The 19,194-nt window shown below is 38.4% G+C and overlaps 1 protein-coding gene across 6 annotated transcripts in view; it reads right to left on the bottom strand.

Moving 5' to 3' along the window:
• The window catches only part of RABGAP1 (RAB GTPase activating protein 1), a 162,855-nt gene that overhangs the window by 143,323 nt on the left and 338 nt on the right, over window positions 1–19,194 (bottom strand). For 2 of the 6 annotated variants that reach the window (XM_065928499.1, XM_065928495.1), the window contains exon 2: window positions 14,083–14,255. The exons of 1 other annotated variant lie outside the window; for it this stretch is intronic. The gene's annotated coding sequence lies outside the window, so the exon portion shown is untranslated. Of the gene's footprint in view, window positions 1–10,946; window positions 11,032–14,082; window positions 14,256–19,044; window positions 19,172–19,194 lie in introns of those variants that run through there. 3 more of the 6 variants (XM_065928497.1, XM_065928496.1, XM_065928500.1) reach the window with 3 other exon arrangements.

The raw sequence follows: 19,194 nt of genomic DNA on the forward strand, positions 1-19,194 counted from the left end.
ATGTGCCAGGCACTAGGTAGAGAGTCATGGTGAGGAAAGGTCCTCTTTACCCTTGACAGGCTTATAGTAGAGAACATGGACAAGTAAACAAGTAATTACAATACAGTGCTTGGTGTAGTAAGAGGTATGCGTACAGTGTTAGGAGAATACATGGGTGGGATCTGCTACACATATCCCCAACCCATCTCAAAATTGACTCCATATATCCAAAGCAGAGCCCATCTTCACACAAGCATATTCTTCCTCACAGCTTCCTTATCAGGGGTTAATAACCACTAATCCAAGATGGAAATGTCCCCCCCCCCCCTCACCCCAATCACTGGCTCCTTTTCTCATTCTCCCTTGGAATTCCAATAAGATTTTCGTTCCAAAACATATCCAGAATCTGTTCTTTCTTTGCCATCTCTCATGTCACTCTCTTGTATTTTATTCTCTTTCAACTTTGCTACAACGTAAGTCTCCCTTTCTAGACTCTCTCTAGTCATTATCAAGGCCTCATAGCTAATCTCTAAAATTCAGATTTGATCACATATCCGACCCCTTCTTTTGACTGCTCCTGACTGAAAACAGAAAAATCCAAATTGTTTATATCATTAGTTCTTAAAAATCTGGAGCCAATCTATCATTCTAGGTTTATCTCTATCAAACCATACCAGGCAACTACAATTATGCCATGCATTTTTATGCTTTCAAACCTTTGCTCAAGCCATTTCTTAAGCCAGGAATGTTGTCTTCATTTCTCCAATTAGTCCTACTCCCCCACCAGCAATGCAGTGATACAATCAAATATTTAACCTCCTTTTCCGTTCTGAAATAATCCTTATTTCCCTCTAGGGCTCCTAAGGCTTCTTGTTGGCTTGCTTTTTAATTCTATCACAGAATTACATTTATCACACAATAAAATGTTATACCTCTTTTCTCCTACACTATATTGATCATTCATTTCGGAAACAATTACTTAGTATAAAACACCACAGTAAACACTGGGAATACAATGAACACACAATGAGTCCCTCTGAATTAACTACTTTCGGACAGGGATCTTTTAGGGTTTACTTATATTATCTTCATATGCTTGCTTATGGCAGTGTTCAATAAATGTCACTAGATAGCTAATACTTGTTCAGCGTTTAAGTGACAGAGTTTATGGATTGTGAGATGGACAAATATGCTACACTACAAGCATGTCTAGCGGTGCAGATATGAATGACTGCGATACAGACTAACAAAAAACCCCACAACTACCTTGACTGTGCCTGACTAACTCTTCTTCAGGTTTCCAACTGTGAAAAGCAACTAAACACCACTGAGCCAAATCTTGGATTCCCTCTGAACCCAAACATTCTCTCATCACTTCCCTCCCAATTCCCATCATTTCCACTGCTCCACCAATGAAAAGAATGAGTACAGCTTTAGGGAATCTTAAAGACAATACTTGGGCTGCCCCAGTGGCTCAGTGTTAAAAAGAATCAGCCTGCAATGCAGAAGCCACAGGTTCGATCCCTAGATCAGGAAGATTCCCTGGAGGAGGGCATGGCAACCCACTCCAGTATTCTTGCCTGGAGAATCCCATGGACAGGGCAGCCTAGAAGGCTACAGACCACAGGTTGCAAAGAGTCGGACACAACTGAAGCTACTTAGCATGCACGCACACATGGACAATACTTAGATCATCTTGCTAAATCTAAAGAGAGAACACTACTTACCAGTTCCTGAGTATCAATTATATGCCCCACACAGTACTTAGAAGCTTTACATGCATTGTTACTAACCTTTCTACTACCCTTGCCAGGTAGCTATAAACCTCATATAACAAACCGAGGTTTAGAATGGCTCAATAATGCGTAAGTTCACAGAGACAATCGTAGAACTTGATCCAATTCCAGGGATCTAGGTGCCTGTCCTTTTCAGGAGTGCATCTCTCCTCCTTGGTGTTCTATTACCCTTCTCTGCCCATTCCAATCCATATTCTATGTTGTTCCCAGCTGTACACACAGATCTGGTAAGATTACTCTCTGTTCAGTAAAAGACAAGTCAGAAAACAGCAAGAGAGTCAAGTCCCAAAGATGCTTAGCAGGCCAATTCCTGTGGGTTTGTAGCTCAATAAAATTAAACAGCTACAAAGAAGTAGTATTTTAAAATCACATGATATTAATCTCAGCTTTTTTCCTGGATTTGAGGTTTGTTTCCCTGCACTGGTTTTCATAGGAACTTCTCACAACATATCCCTGCGAAGGGTGGGCTGAATCTAATAAAACTCCATGGAAAACCATCCCGTCTTTAGAAAAATAAATTCCTTTTCACCACTACTAATTGCTAAATAATTGACCTGACTTTATTTAAGTCTGACTTTTGAATTTGGTGACTGACTCTTGGAATTATTTTAGTGAGCTTAGAGAACCTATTACTTTAAGCCCTCCAAATAACTTCAGCTTAGCTTTAAAAACCAAAAAGAAAATGAAACTGGGCCTACAGCACATATAGGCAAGAAACGACAGCTTATGAAAAAGTCACTGTTAGGCAAATTTTAACCCATAACATCTGTCACAATTAACTTCTTTAAACTATGAAGTGACTCAGCTTGATTTCAGATGAACCATAAAAGATACCTTAAAGAAATATAACTCAGTCAAAAGTTTTCTTAATTTAAAAAATTCAATCTTTATACATAAGTATTATTTTAGCCATTTTTAAGAGTAGTTTCATGGCTTTCAGTATATTTACATTTAGAGCAACCATCATCACCACCTATCTCTAGAACTTTTCCATCTTCCCCAACTGAAACTCTACACCTATTAAATTCCAATTCCTATTCCCCCAGACAACCAACATTCTGCTTTCTAAGACTCTTGACTACGAGGTACTCCATATAAGTAGTGAAATTATATGGAATTCGTACATTTATGGTTGACTTATTTCACTTAGCATAATGTTTCCTAAGCTCATTTATGTTGCAGCATTTGCCAGAATTTTCTTTCTTTTTTAAGGTCAAATGGTATCCCATGGTATGAATATACCACCTTTTGTTTATCCATTCACTGGTCAATAAAAGTTCTAAAAGTCTAAATGTAACTTTATAGGATCTTTAGGATAAAACTCACAAAATCAATACAGAAAAATGCCTAAGCACCACAGCTAATATTTTCAGAGTTACTATACTTTTCCCTTTCTTAATGACAAATCAAGTTTTAATAAGACTTTATTTAAAGTTAACAGTCTGGTCTACTGAAAAACCAACTGGGATTTGAACGCAGTCCTTTGTGATTTGACTTGGACAATGTGATAGCTCCAGTTTTTTCACACATAAAAGGAGGGGACCAAGGCCTTTTAACTCTTTTGTGAATGAGAACATCCAGGAAAGGAAAGGGGGGGGGGGGGGCAGGAATATCAGGTGCCTCCCAATACTAATCCATGATGCAAGCATTGTAAGTGTCATTTTTACAAAGTAACTGAGAATCAGAATTATTAAGTATCTTACCTTGAGTCATATATTAAGTAAGTTTGATTCTTGGGATATCTATATTTTTCTGATTCCAAAATCCACACTCTCCCCTCTATATCTTGACATTTTAATGAAAGGTACAAAAAGAAGTGGGGATGAAATGCACATAAAACATCCATTTAACTGAGTTCATTATTGAGTGCAATACTGTTGACACCTGAAAAAATAAACCATATAAGTGGTTTTTCCATGTTCCTACGGCTATTTCAGGAACCAGAACTCTAGTTTTTTCCAGAACTCTAGGAATGCTGGCTTTATGCCCCTTCAACACAATATCCTGTGACTAAATATTTAAGTTACTTGGATGCCATGACCACAAAAGAAACCCAACTGTGGGAACACAGGGAAAATTAGTTAATGTTAACATACTACTCATTCAGAAGGTCAGATTAGATTTCTAACATCAGTAGTATGCATTTTTAAGCATCCCTGTATTTACTTTTTCTGGAATGGATTTCTCAAGCATAACATAATTTACACCAGTTTTGTAAACATAAAAACAAATATTTTTAAGCAATACAGGATTTTCTAAAGACTCTTACATTTAGTGCAACCGTCACCACCACCTATCTTTAGAACTCTTCCATCTTCCCCAACTGAAACTCTATACCTATTAAATTCCAATTCCTATTCCCCCAGGCAACCAACATTCTACTTTCTGTCTCTATGAATCTGACTACTCGAAGTAATCCATATAAGTAATGAAATTACATGAACTGGTTTGTAATGTACTGGTCATAGCAAACACCCTCTTCCAACAACACAAGAGAAGACTCTACACATGGACATCACCAGACGGTCAATACCAAAATCATATTGATTATATTCTTTGTAGCCAAAGATGGAGAAGCTCTATACAGTCAGCAAAAACAAGACCAGGAGCAGACTGTGGCACAGATCATGAACTCCTTATTGCCAAATTCAGGCTTAAATTGAAGAAAGTAGGGAAAACCACTAGACCATTCAGGTGTGACCTAAATCAAATCCCTTATTATTATACAGTGGAAGTGACAAATAGATTCAAGGGATTAGATCTGATAGACAGAGTGCCTGAAGAACTACAGACGGAGGTTCATGACATTGTTCAGGAGGCAGTGATCAAGACCATCCTCAAAAAAAAAAAAGAAACGCAAAATGGCAAAATGGTTTGTCTGAGGAGGCCTTACAAACAGCCAAGAAAAGAAGAGAAGCTAAAGGCAAAGGAGAAAAGGAAAGATATACCCATTTGAATGCAGTTACAAAGAATAGCAAAGAGAGATAAGAAAGCCTTCCTTAGTGATCAGTGCAAAGTAGAGGAAAACAATAGAATGGGAAAGACTAGAGATCTCTTCAAGAAAACTAGGGATACCAAGGGAACATTTCATGCAAAGATAGGCCCAATAAAGGACAGAAATGGTATGGACCTAACAGAAGCAAAAGATATTAAGAGGTGGCAAGAATACACAGAAGAACTATACAGAAAAGATCTTCACGACCCAGATAATCACGATGGTGTGATCACTCACCTAGAGCCAGACATCCTGGAACGCGAACTCAAGTGGGCGTTAGGAAGCATCACTACGAACAAAGCTATGGGAGGTGATGGAATTCCAGTTGAGCTATTTCAAATCCTAAAAGATGATGCTGTGAAAGTGCTGCACTCAATATGCCAGCAAATCCGGAAAACTCAGCAATGGCCACAGGACTGGAAAATGTCAATTTTCATTCCAATCCCAAAGAAAGGCAATGCCAAAGAATGTTCAAACTACCACAATTGCACTCATCTCACACGCTAGCAGAGTAATGCTTAAAATTCTACAAGCCAGGCTTCAACAGTACATGAAGCATGAACTTCCCAATATTCAAGCTCGATTTAGAAAAGGCATTGGAACCAGAGATCAAATTGCCAACATCCATTAGATCATAGAAAAAGCAAGAGAATTTCAGAAAAACATTTACTTCTGCTTTATTGATTACGCCAAAGCCTTTGATTGTGTGGATCACAGCAAACTGTGCAAAATTCTTAGAGAGACGGGAATACCAGACCATCTGGCCTGCTTCCTGAGAAATCTGTATGCAGGTCAAGAAGCAACAGTTAGAACCGAACATGGAACAGACTGGTTCCAAATCGGGGAAGGAGTACATCAAGGTTGTATATTGTCACCCTGTTCTTTAACTTACATGCAGAGTACATCATGCAAAATGCCCGGCTGGATGAAACACAAGCTGGAATCAAGATGGCAGGAAAAAATGTCAATAACCTCAGACACGCAGGTGACACCACCCTTACGGCAGAAAGCAAAGAGGAACCGAAGACACTCTTGATGAAAATGAAAAAGGAGAGTGAAAAAGTTGGCTTAAAACTCAACATTCAAAAAACTAAGATCATGGCATCCGGTCCGGTCACTTCATGGCAAATAGATGCTGAAACAATGGAAACAGTGACAGACTTTATATTTTTGGGTTCCAAAATCACTGCAGATGGTGACTGCAGCCATGAAATTAAAAGACAAGCATCCTGGAAGAAAAGCTATGACCAACCTAGACAGCATATTAACAACCAGAGACATTGCTGACAAAAGTCCATCTAGTCAAAGCTATGGTTTTTCCAGTAGTCATTCAAGGATGTGAGAGTTGGACTATAAAGAAAGCTGGGGAAAAAAAAAAAAAAAAGAAAGCTGAGTGCCGAAGAATAGATGCTTTTGAACTGTGGTGTTGGAGAAGACTCTTGAGAGACCCTTGGACTGCAAGGAGATCAAACCAGTCAGTCCTAAAGGAAATCAGTCCTGAACATTCATTGCAAGGACCAACGCTAAAGCTGAAACTCCAGTATTCTGGCCAACTGATGCAAAGAACTGATTCACTGGAAAAGACCCTGATGCTGGGAAAGATTGAAGGCAGGAGAAGGAGGTGATGACAGAGGATGAGATGGTTGGATGGCATCACCGACTCGATGGAACATGAGTTTGGGCAAGCTCCGGGAGTTGGTGATGGACAGGGAAACCTGGCATGCTGCAGTTCATGGAGTCTCAAAGTCAGACCTTACTGAGCAACTGAACTGTATTTACTTTTTCTGGAATGGATTTCCCAAGCATAATAGAATTTACACCAGTTCTGTAAATATAAAAGCTAATAGTTTTAAGTGATACAGGATTTTCTAAAAACTTTTCCTGTTTTTTAGGAAATTACTCTATATAGTTCCTTCTCACACATAGTGAAAAAGATTAATCTATTCCATTTAGAATACCAACCTGTCTATATTTGGATCTGAAATGTTTAAACCAGGTGAACTTAATGCAAAGCAAACAAATCATTTGCTAGATGACCAAAGCCTGAGATTAATGCAGTAAAATGGTTTCCCTTTTTCATGACTTCTGATTTTCAGGGGAATGTGTGTAGACAAACCATGAATGTTTAACAGAAGACACAGAAGTTTTCTGAATCTTTTGATGTATGAGTGCCCTGGTCCATATTTATACAAGGATGGTGGGGCATCTGTTAAGAGTGTTGAATGGAGGGGGGGGTGGACAACCAAAAAACATTTACTGAGCACTTTCACTCACAGCACTGGAATAGGCACCATGTAAGAAAATAAAAGAATTCACACATACTCAATTTAGTGTCAGAGATTTCTGTTTTAATTTAATATATATTATCTACTTATTAGGGGATAGTTTACAAATTGTTTTTTTAACTTTATTTCTTAATTGAAGGATAATTGCTTTACAGAATTTTGCTGGTTTCCGCCAAACATCAACATGAATCAGCCACAGAGTACGTATGTTCCCTCCTTCTTGAACCTTCCTCTCTCCTTCTCCTCCTCACAGATGCTTTCAAACCTGTCTAAAAAGATCTTTTCTCACAACCAAAAAGCAAAAATATAAAAATAACAAATAAATGTTTCTCCTGGGGAAGAGTTTCTTAATCTAAGAATTAGCTTTAGAGGTTACAAATCAGATTTTTCGTCAATTCACAGAGAATTCAACAGGTAACTATGATAAAGCTGTAACCACTTCTCTTTTGCAGGTATACTAGAGAAAATCATGTATCACAGCAAAAGAGATTTACATGACATGTCTCTATTCTCACCTTGCCGGAATCCTTTCATCAGCATATTTCAAGGGCATAAGAAAGTTTATTAATCTATAGTAAAAATACTAAAATGTTTAATTCATAGTTCTTAGCAATAGTATTATACAAACACCCAAAATTTAATCCAATTTAGCCTTAAATACTATCTCTTAATACCCATGACAACATTTAAAATACACTCCCAAAGAAACATTCTGTACATCAGTTCCTTTTTCTGACACAGGGGCCACCCTCAGAAGCTGGAAAATAAGATGATAATCAGAGATTCTTGATTATAGCTACCAAAGTGTATATAAACTAGGGAAAATGAGGAAAATAAATTTTAAAAAGTCAAATTATTGTTAAGCTTTAAGGGTTAATAAAATTTTATTAAAGTTATCACAGAAAGTAATTTGCTAATGTACCTTAAGAGATGTCATATTTTACTATGCAGAAAAAATTACTGCCACAAAGACTAACAGATGCCAAGGAGTTGGGACTTATTACATAAAAGCTGATGCAACTAACTGGAGATAGGTAACAACCATGCATTAACTCCAAAGAAGCCTAAACCTCCAAATTTAGCACCAGGCCACACTAATGAGAAAATATACTTCAAATGTTTTAGAGCCAAGGTAATATATACCATTTAATGTGAAGCATGAACTTAAAAATAAATTTAGGGTTTTATTTATACTATTTTATGATCTACAGAAAAAGGGATTTGGGGGAAAAGTTAGGCCTTATAGAACTCTACTTGATAGAAAAACAAAACCTTCAAAAAGTTCTGGTGATCACCTCAGAGTAACACAGTTGCTCTGGCAAGAGGAAACTTCCAAGCTAAACTCTATAAACTAAACTGTTCATGACTTGCAAACTACCATATTTGGTCAGTCTTTACACATGAAGAGAAACAAGGCAGTTAGGGGTCAACAAGAGTGGTTATAATATAAGCTTAAATGTCTATCCAGTATCGTTTTGGATTACAAGTTTTCTGAAGAAAAAGGATCTTAGGATCAACAAAAAACTGGAGAGACTGGGAGGGGAGACCAGGTAACTATCTTATGCAAAAAGAAACAGCTGTTAAATTCATATGTTTTATCAGGTATACCTGATAGCCAAGTCCTTAGCCTTAGATTTTCTTTCTTTAGAATCTAACTATGGTAAATCAATAAAACCATGCAGTTACATACAAAGCACTCAAATGCATGCCGAACTTTGCTTTATGAACACTGGTTAAATTGGCACTTCTTTAATGTTTGAGTTCTGGCTCTAAGAAAGATTAAGTTTTACATACATTTATTTCACATGCTTGAAAAGTGTAGTATCTGGTTATGTTGACAACTGCAAAGATAACACTTCTGCAGCCTATGTCAGAACCTCAGCACATCAGCAACTATAAAGACACACCACAGTAGAACTGACTTCAATTATTTTCTGAAGCCGGTACTCAAAGGGCACATGGTAAAATAATCACTGTGAAATGGTGAGACCTTCAAAGTAGGCTTCATGTCAGCTGAAAACACTTCAACTAAAAATGTGCTCAATAAAAGATAACGACTTCTCTAAATAAAAGAATTTGGGCTGTAAAGTTTAGCTAGAAACGTACTCAATAATAGAAAACGACTTCTTTAATGAACCAAGGCTGTATGGTTGAGATATGTTTATGAAAAACCATGCTCCCTTATGTGATAACGTGCATAATACACTTCTTCCAACATGCAATACAAGAGATAGGAAACAGCCGCCTTCACTTTTACAGTCCCACTAAACTACAACTTTATCCAGGTTAAGCACCTGCAAACTGCTAATAAAGCACTATGCCAAAATCAACTATACTTAACATTTTTAAAAAGTAAAAACAAGAAAATAATTACGCAAAAAAACCGCCAAACTGTATGCAGTTAATAAGTACCCAAATGGACACCTTAATACCGATGAGCTGAGCTAATTAACTGTAAACTAAGTCATAAAACTGAAACGAAAAGGAACTGTGTACCATAACATAGCAATAGTTCAACTTTAATGACAAAGTTGAATTGATAATACGTATTGAACCCATTACTAATAAATACAACTCAATCGTGGACTCATCTTATTAATAGAAACTGAGGTCTACAAAGGAAGATTTTAAAGAACTCTGTCCCTTACTTATTTTCAGTTTTCAGTAGGTAAACCCAAATAAAATCTTAAATATACATTAAAATAGCACCTTATACACGCTAGAATTAAGGCCAACAGGTCCTTCGTTTAAAAACGAAAACGTGCACTCCTTTGGCACCTAAGTTTATCAGCTTTCTAAATCTCAGTTTTAATGTGACAAATTCAGCTCAATTCACTGTTTTTTTCCCCTCCTAAACAAAGCAGCTGGGATAGACACACACTCGCGACTTACTACTCCAGTCCCACGTATGTGAATACAGGTGTTTATTTGAATGAAAATATCAAGTGAATTGTGAAACCCTGTTTCCCACCCCCGCCCCTGACAACAAACAAAAAAAACCCTCAAAAGATCTCCAATTCAAGTCGAAAGACGATTGAAACTAATGGGGCACTTATAGCGTACCAACAGCATGGTTTGCTAGGGCTTTTGCTTCCAAGATAAAGGAACCGTAAGTATGGAGATGACTGTAAAGGCAGTTGCAGATAACAATCCGAATGTTAGGAGAAGGGACACCAAAGTACCACCAGGCAATGGACAGCGAACTCCTGGAAGTCTGGGGAGATCCTCGGGCTCAACACCCAAGCCCTTTAGGCTGCTGGGAATCACGATACAGCAACGAGGTACTGGGGGCAGACACTCAAAAGAATCTGGGAAGACGGGGCTACTGGGGACACTTCGATAGCAGGTGGAAAATGAGACGGAAAGGCCAACAGGAGATGGCAGACCGACACTAGAATAAAGCAAGCCTTTCAAATCAGGCGCAGCCCAGGAAGCCTGCTTGAGGCCGAAGCCAGCCTAAGTCACAGGTACAGGCCCAGCGAGCAACGGGGAGAAACTGAGGCGGAGGGAGCAGCCAAATTCTCAAACAGGACCTCTCCCCAAACATAAAAAGTCAAGAGACAAACCGCCTTTGCAGCAGGGGCGAAAGAGACGGCCGCAAGTGCACCACCGGGAAGGCACACAGCCACCCAGACAGGGGGAACCGGTTTGGGCAGGGGCTGTCCGAGCGTTCCCGCTTGCGCATGCGTCCTCCCCCCGCCCCAGGGCCGCTGCTCCCCCTCCCCCCAATCACTGCTCCCCTCAGAACCCGGCTGGTCGAGGGACCTGAACGCAGTCTCGCCGGCCCTGCCCCGCGGGATAAGAACACGACTTGGCTCGCCGCAAGGACCGTCCGAGGATCCCCCCCGGGCATGGTGGGTGGGAGGAGGAGGAGGGGAAACGCGGCCCTACCCGACCCGCCGTCTCCTCCTCCGCCGCCCGCCGTTCGCCGTCCCGGAGGCTCCGCCGCCTGGGCCTCCCCAGCCGCCCTGCCCCCGCCGTCCCCGCCCCCTACTCACGTGAGAGCGCTCCTTCCGCCCTCCGCCCCGCCTCCTGTCCTGCCTCATAGGCCCTTGGCAAAGCCGAGTCGCCCCATTGGCCCAACGATAGGCGGCGGGGGCGTACTTCCCTTCCGCGGACCCCACCTGGGCTTTTGGCCCGCCTCCGTATTCTGCGTCTGCGCGGAGTCTTCTCTCCGGGAGAGGGACTCGTCTCTGGCTTGAGTGTGCGCGCGAGGGCCAACAGTAACTGGGACCGGGAGCAGGATTGGCGGGGGCAGCAGGCTGGGTAGTACCTGTTGCACCTGAGGTGGGTACAACCTCAAAGTCACTGGTGCTAGAGCAAGGGATTCCTTCCTCACCTTTAACGTTTAAAAGCTGTTTCTAAAGTCTCACTTAATGATGTTAACCCAACACGCCTGACCTTTATGGAGGGCGCAGATGGTCAACAGGTAGGTTCCTTGGCTTTACCACAAACCTTGAGAATGATATGATTTTTCTCATTTTGTAAAGGAATCCAGCCTAAGGAACAGGATTCCGTCTAGAAGTCAACTTTCTAACTTTGAAATCAAGGGCGACTGGCTACAACACAACTGCCTTGAGACATTTGAGACACACAAAATAGAACAAAATGAACTAGGTTGTTTCAGAGTGCTACTCAAAGATGGGGCTGGGATTTTATTTAAAAGCCACACACAAGTGATAGAACAGCAATAGAATGAAGTTGAAAGTCCCTCTTCTGAGTGAATTTACAGTGTAGTTGTAAACAAAAATAATGATTATTAAAAGTGCTAATTAAGTCTTGACAGTTGATGAAATATTCTAAAGCCTCTCCCTCATTTTCTTGATTCAAATCGTGTATACTCTTTTCCTGCTAAATGAGTCATTCGCAAAGTTTTCCTGTGGATAGTGCATCTAAATCAACCAGACATAGCAAAAAAAAAAAAAGAAAAAAAAAAAGCTGTGCTCTGTTGCAGTCCTCTTTGTGCCTTGTCTATTATAATAGACTTGGCTGCACTCCCACAGTAAAATAGCTTTCTTCCTTCTCCTTACACAGTTATGTAACAGAAATACACACCCATTTTAAAGTATTTAAATAACAGATAAAACATTACAAAGAAAGCAAAATCTCCTGAAATCCTGACACTCTGAGAAAACTACTTTTAATAGTTTGGTGACCATACATTCATGTATTTCTTGATTTATATGTGTTTCCCCAATATATACATAAATCTTAACATAATCTTTTAAATAAAATTTTATTACAGAATCACTAGAGTATGTCCTGGAGAAAAATCCAAAACAGGGACAACCTCAAATAAAACAAAAATATCAGATTCTCACTACAAATATTAAGTTTAAAACAGTCTTCTTTGTGTCTATATATTGTTTTTCAAAATGAGCTCACATAATGAAACAGTCTGCTGTATTCAACTAACAGTATCTACCTTAGCATTTCACTAAATTTTCCTCTCATCTAATTCCTAGATCTCATTCAAATTTTCTAACAACCTAAAAATATTTTTACAGCTGGCTTTACCAAATCAGTAATATCATTTCAGTAAATTTTCCTCTCATCTAATACCTAACTATAGTCAAATTTTCTGTTGACCAAAATGTATTTTTTACAGCTAATTTTCCCAAATCAGCATCCAGTCCAGGCCCACACTCTATGTCTGGTTGTGATGCCCCTTAAGTATTTTTTAATCTAGTACTTAAAAAAAATTTTGAAAGACACTGGCTTATTGAAGAAATTAGTCCAGTTGAAGTACAAAATTTCCTATCTTCTGGATCTGAACATTTGTTTCCTCAGGAAGTCACTGAGTTTGTTTCCTTAGACCTTTAATTTCCTGGAAAATGGAATTTATATCTCAAGCTCAATAGATTGATGTGGTAAGCTGGAACCAGAATGTAAAAGTCCCTAAATGCTAAAATAAGGAAAATGAAGTTCAATCTATAAACACAGGGTGCCCTTGAGGTTTCTAAGGATAGTGCCAATAACAGATTTGAGTTTTTAAAAAGTTCATTCTGGTAGGAGTAAAAAGGCAAAACAGGGAGTAAATAGAACACTTTGAATATCACTTTCTGATCTTAGGCAGATCAGAAACACCTGAACTAAGGCAAAAGAAAGTGGGGGGAAAAGGAACTGAATTTGAAGGAAATATCTTCAAGTTTGTTGATTGCCTGCTCATGTCTGATTTTGTTATTATTCAGCACAGCAGGCTTCCCTGTCCTTCACTATCTCCCAGAGTTTGTGCAAACTCATATCCATTGCGCTGATGATGCTATGTAAACATCTCACCCTCTGCTGCCCTCTGCTCCTTTTGCCTTCAATGTTTCCCAGCATCAGAGTCTTTTCCAATGAGTTGGCTCTTCACATCAGGTGGCCAAAGTATATTTTGATCCCCTCTAAATGAATTTTTTTCCCTTATCTCTGTTGTACTTTTCAACTCCAGAATTTCATTTTAGTTCCTTTTTATAATTTCTATTTCTTTAATGATATTTTCATTTTTTGTACATTATTTTCCAGACTTCATCCATGTTTCTTTTAGCTCAATGAGCAACTTTAAGACAGTTTTAATGTCTTTGTCTAAATACCATATGATATCACTTACATGTGAATTCTCAAATATGACACAAATGAACTTATCAATGAAACAGAAGCAGACTCTCAGACATAGAAAACATGTTTATCAAAGGGGAAGAGGGGTCCGGGAGGGGTAAATTAGGAATTGGGCATTAGCAGATACAGATTACTATATATAAAATATATAAACAGCAAAGTCCTGCTGTATAGCATAGGGAACTATGTTCAATATCCTGTAATAAAACATAATAAAAAAACAAACATATATATAAAACTGAATCACTTTGCTGTAGACCTGAAACTAACACAATATAGTAAATCAACTATACTTCAATAAAAATAAAATGTAGAACTCTAGTATTTGGAGAACAAGTTTCTTACTTCCCACTCTGGCTCCAGCAAGCCATACCTGCAACATGACTGCCTAGCACAGGGCTGGGGGTAGGAATGAATAGATTCCTACCTATTCACACTAAAGGCTCATGTTGACTGAAATTAACCTCAGTTGACCAACCAAAATCCCCTGGAACATGCAAGCATTCAAATAGACTCCAGAGTTCCGAAATAGTTACTTCAGTTTCTGCCAGTATAACTGTTGTCTAGGTAGAGATGGATTCCATGTTCTTCCTACTGCATCTGAGGAACAGAAAAATAAAAGAAAAAAGAAATGTGAACACTAAATAGAGCCTAAGAGGTCTGCAGGATACTATTAAGAGAAACAGTGTACCATTATAAGTATCCCAAAAGGAGAAGAGAGAAGGGGAAGAACAGATAATCATCTAACTGTAGAAAGCCAAAGAAAGAGAATCTTGAAAGCAACAAGAGAGAATATTCATCACATACAAGGGATCTTCAGTAAGATTATCAGACAGTTTCTCATCTTAAATCTTAGAGGCCAGAGGCAGTGGGTTGATAAAAGTACTGAATGAAAAAAACTCTTGGTGGACAATTCTATATCTAGCAAAATTGTCCTTCAAAAATGAGGGAGAAATCAAGACATTTTCTGATTAAAAAAAAGCTAAGGGAATCCATTACCACTAAGCCCACCTTTTCAAGAAATGATAAAGAGGATCCTTCAGGTTGAAATGAAAGGATGCTCAACAATAATTAAAGTCATATGAAGAAATAAAGATCTCTGGTGAAGAAAAATATATAGGCAACTACAGAATTGTTAGTGTAATTATCATTTACCTCCATTTTAATTTTCCTCCATTTACCTCCATTTTATTTAATTTATGATTTTAATGACAAATGCATAAAAATATTAGTCTAATTTATTGCACACACAATGTATAAAGATGTAATCTGTAAAATTCAAGAACAGAAAGAGGAGATAGAGCTGTACAGGACAGTTTTTGTATGTTACTGAAATTGGTATCAATTTAATTGCTACAATTTTGCACTGTTAAATGTAATTCCCATGGTAACCAAAAAGGAAATGTCTATAGAATATACACAGAAGGAAATAAGAGGTAAGTCAAAAGTTTTCACTACAAAAAGTTAAAAAAGAAGGCTGTAATGGAAGAAATGAAAGACCCAGAAGCTATAAGCCTATAGAAAATGAGTAGCAAAATGGCAGAAATAAGTTCCTCATTATCAGTCTTTAAATGTAAATGGCATAAACTCTCTAATCAAAAGATAGAGATGGGCAGAATGGATAAAACATGGTCCAGCAATATGCAATCTAGAAAATATTCACTTTAGATCCAAAGACATTAATAGGTTTAAAAAAAAAAAGATATTCTATGCATTTTTATGCAAGTACTAACCAAAAGGGAGCTTCGGGTGGTTATATTAAGATTACACAAAATAGACTTTAAAAAGTTACAGGAGACAAAGAAAGTCATTATATATTAAAAGAAAAGGTTCTATAGAGCAAGATTATAAAAACTTATAAACATTTACATAACTAGTGAAAGTGAAAGTCGTTCAGTCCTGTCCAACTCTTTGCAATCCCGTGGACTACAGTCTCTGGGGTCTCCTGCATTGCCAGCAGATTCTTTACCAACTGAGCTATCAGGGAAGAATTCGCCTGCAATGTGGGAGACCTGGGTTTGATCCTAGTATTCTAGCCTGGAGAATTCCATGGACTACAGTCCATCAGGGTGCAAAGAGTCAGACACCTGAGCGACTTTCACTTTTACCTTGGGCTTCCCTGATAGCTCAGTTGGTAAAGAATCAGCATGCAATGAAGGAGACCCTGGTTCAATTCCTGGGTCGGGAAGATCCACTGGAGAAGCAAGAGGCTACCCACTCCAGTATACTTGGGCTTCCCTTGTGGCTCAGCAGGTAAAGAATCTGCCCGCAATGCAGGAGACCTGGGTTTGATCCCTGGGTTGGGAGGATCCCTTGGAGAAGAGAAAGGCTACCCACTCCAGTATTCTGGCCTGGAGACTTAAATGGACAATATAGTCCATGGGGTCACAGAGTCTGATAGGGCTGAACAACTTTCACTTTTACATAACTAGTAATAGACTCTCAAAATATTTGAAGCAAAAATGAACAGAATTAAAGGGAAGAATAAATAGTTCTACAATCATAGTTAGAAAATTTAACAGCCCACATTCAATAATGAATAGAACAACCAGACAGAAGATAAGTTAGGAATTAGAGGACTTGAACATCACAATAAACTAACTGAACCTAACAGGTATACAGCACATTCCACTGCACAACAGCAGCACATTCTTTTCAAGTTCACATGGAACATTCTCCAATACAGGCCATATATTAGGCCACAAAACAAGTCTCAATAGATTTTAAAAGATAGGTCATTAAACAAAGTATCTTCCAACTACAATGGGATGAAGTTGGAAATTAGTAACAGGGAAAACTGGAAAATTAAAAATATGTGGATATTAAACACATTCTCAAAGAACAAATGAGTCCGAGAAGTCCTCAAAAGGGAAATTAGAATATACTTGAAAATGAGTAATGATAAAAACATCCAAAACTTACAGGATGCAATGAAAGCAGTAATCAGAGAAATTTACAGTTGTAAATGGCTACATTAAAAAACAAGAATTTCAAAACAATATCCTAACTTTATGCCTTATGAAATAAGAAGAATAACAAACTAAACTCAAAACTAGCAAAAGGAAGGAAATAGAATGGAAATAAACCAAGAAAAAAGAAAAGAAAAAGAGAAAAAAAATCAATGAAACCAAAAGTCGTTTTCTTGAAAAGATCAACAAAATCAACCTAGAATATAACGGGCAAATTCCCTGAAACATACAAATTATTTAAATGGATTCTCGAAAAATTTCAACATACTCATAACAATAGATTGAGTGAATAATCAAAAACCTCCCAAAAAAGAAGTCCTTCACCAGACGGATTATACCAAATAATTAAGAATTAATAACAATTCTTCTCAAACTCTTACAAAAAATTGAGGAAGAGGGAAGGCTTTCTGATTTCATGAAGCCTCATTATTCTGATACCAAAGCTAACTAAATGCATCACAACATTATATACCAATATCTCTTATGAATATAGATGCCAAAATCCTCAACAACATATAAGGAAATCAAATTCAAAAGCATATTAACAGAATTATTCCCCATGACCAAGCGGGATTTATCCCAATAATGCAAGGGTGGTTCAACATAAAATCAATCAATTTAAAATATTCCATTAATAAGGAATAAACTAAGGAAAAAACTAAGGAAAAAACTCATTGATCATCTCAATTAATGTTGAAAAGTTATTTGACAAAGTACAATGCCTTTGCATGATAAGATCTTTCAGAAAAAGTAGTTAGGGAAAATTCCTCAACATGATAAAAGTATTTAAAAAAAAACAACCCATATCTAAATCAAACACAATCATTTACCTATGCCTCTTAGAACAAGTCATGAACAAGTCAAGGATGCCTGATATTCAACACCGTACTGAAAGCTCTAACCAGAACTATTAGATAAAAAAAGAAATAAAAGGCATCCAAATTGTAAAGAGGTAAAACTATATTTACAGGGAGCATAATCATATATACAGAAAATCCTAAAGAATCCACAAGAAAGCCTATAGGGCCAAAAAAAAAAAAAAAAAAATTCAGAAGCATTACTGGGTACAAGACCAACACCAAAAATCAATTGGGTTTCTACACACCAGCAACAGTGTGAAAAGGAAATTAAGCAATTTCATTTATGTTATCAGAATGAATTAAACACCCTGAAAAGTGCTCCTGAAAGAAAATACTGCTGAAAGCAATTAATAAAGACCTAAGTACTTCACTGGTGGCTCAGAGGTTAAAGCGTCTGCCTCCAATGCGGGAGACCCGGGTTCGATCCCTGGGTTGGGAAGATCCCCTGGAGAAGGAAATGGTAACCCACTCCAGTATTCTTGCCTGGAGAATCCCATGGACAGAGGAGCCTGGTAGGCTACAGTCCACGGGGTCGCAAAGAGTCAGACACGACTGAGCTTTCTCTCTTCTGCTTAAGTACATGAAAAGATATTTCTTATTCAGACAGTAAGACTTGAAATTAAGATGGCAATATTACCCAAAGTGATCTACAGACTCAACCCAATCTCTATCAAAGTTAAAACAGCCTTTTTCTTAGAAATGTAAAGGCTGATCCTCAAATTCATACGGAATTTCAAGGGGCTTGCCATAACCAAAACAATCTGGATAAAATAAAGCTGAAGTCCTAATAACTTCCTCACTTAGGAACTTACTATAAAGTTACAATAGAAGAATACGTACCAGTATAAGGACAGAGATACAGCCACATGTAATAGAATAGAGTCTAGAAATGAATTCTCACATACATGGTCAGTCGATTTTCAACAAAGGTGCCAAATCCATTCAACAGGGAAAGGAGGGGCTTTTCAAAAATGGTGTTGGGAAAACGATGATGGTGGCTTAGTCACTAAGTTCTGTCCGACTCTTGTGACCCCATGGACTGTGGCCCGCCAGGCTCCTCTATTCAGGGGATTTCCCAGGCGAGAATACTGGAGTAGGTTCCCATTTCCCTCTCCAGGGGATCTTCCCCACCTAGGAATGGAACCCAGGTCTCCTGCATTATAAGGCGAATTTTTTACCGACCAAGTCACCAGGGAAAAGGACAAACTTTTCAAAAATGGCAGAAAAACGATAACCACAAGCAAAATAATGAAATTGGCTACAGCAGCGGTGGTGGTTACACACTATTGTGAAGTACTTAATGCCATGGAACTTCACACTTACAAATTATTAAAATGATAAATACTATTTATGTCTTACCACAATATCCTCACTCCCCCCCACCCCCGCCCCAAAATGAGGAGAACCCAGTGAACCATTGGATTGGCGAGATGGAAAGGGGCTCTAGAATGGTACTGAAGTTTTCTGGTGGGCAAGACTGCGTGGACGATGCCATTCACCAACACAAGGACTACAGGAGGTAAGAAGCAGGTCTGCGGATGAACTTGAATTCAAAGCTACCTTAACAGTGGAAAACCAATTGGACATGTCTTCTAGGCACCTGGCCCTGGAGCAAGAGAGCTGTCTGGTCAGGCGAAAGAGAGTTGTGAACAGTCAGCAAGTTGTAGGTAACGGAGAATGCAAATCCCTGGGAAACACCAACATACAAGA

This window comes from Muntiacus reevesi, chromosome 3 (assembly GCF_963930625.1).
Source record: "Muntiacus reevesi chromosome 3, mMunRee1.1, whole genome shotgun sequence".
In the NCBI taxonomy this organism is placed as follows: Eukaryota; Metazoa; Chordata; class Mammalia; order Artiodactyla; family Cervidae; genus Muntiacus; species Muntiacus reevesi.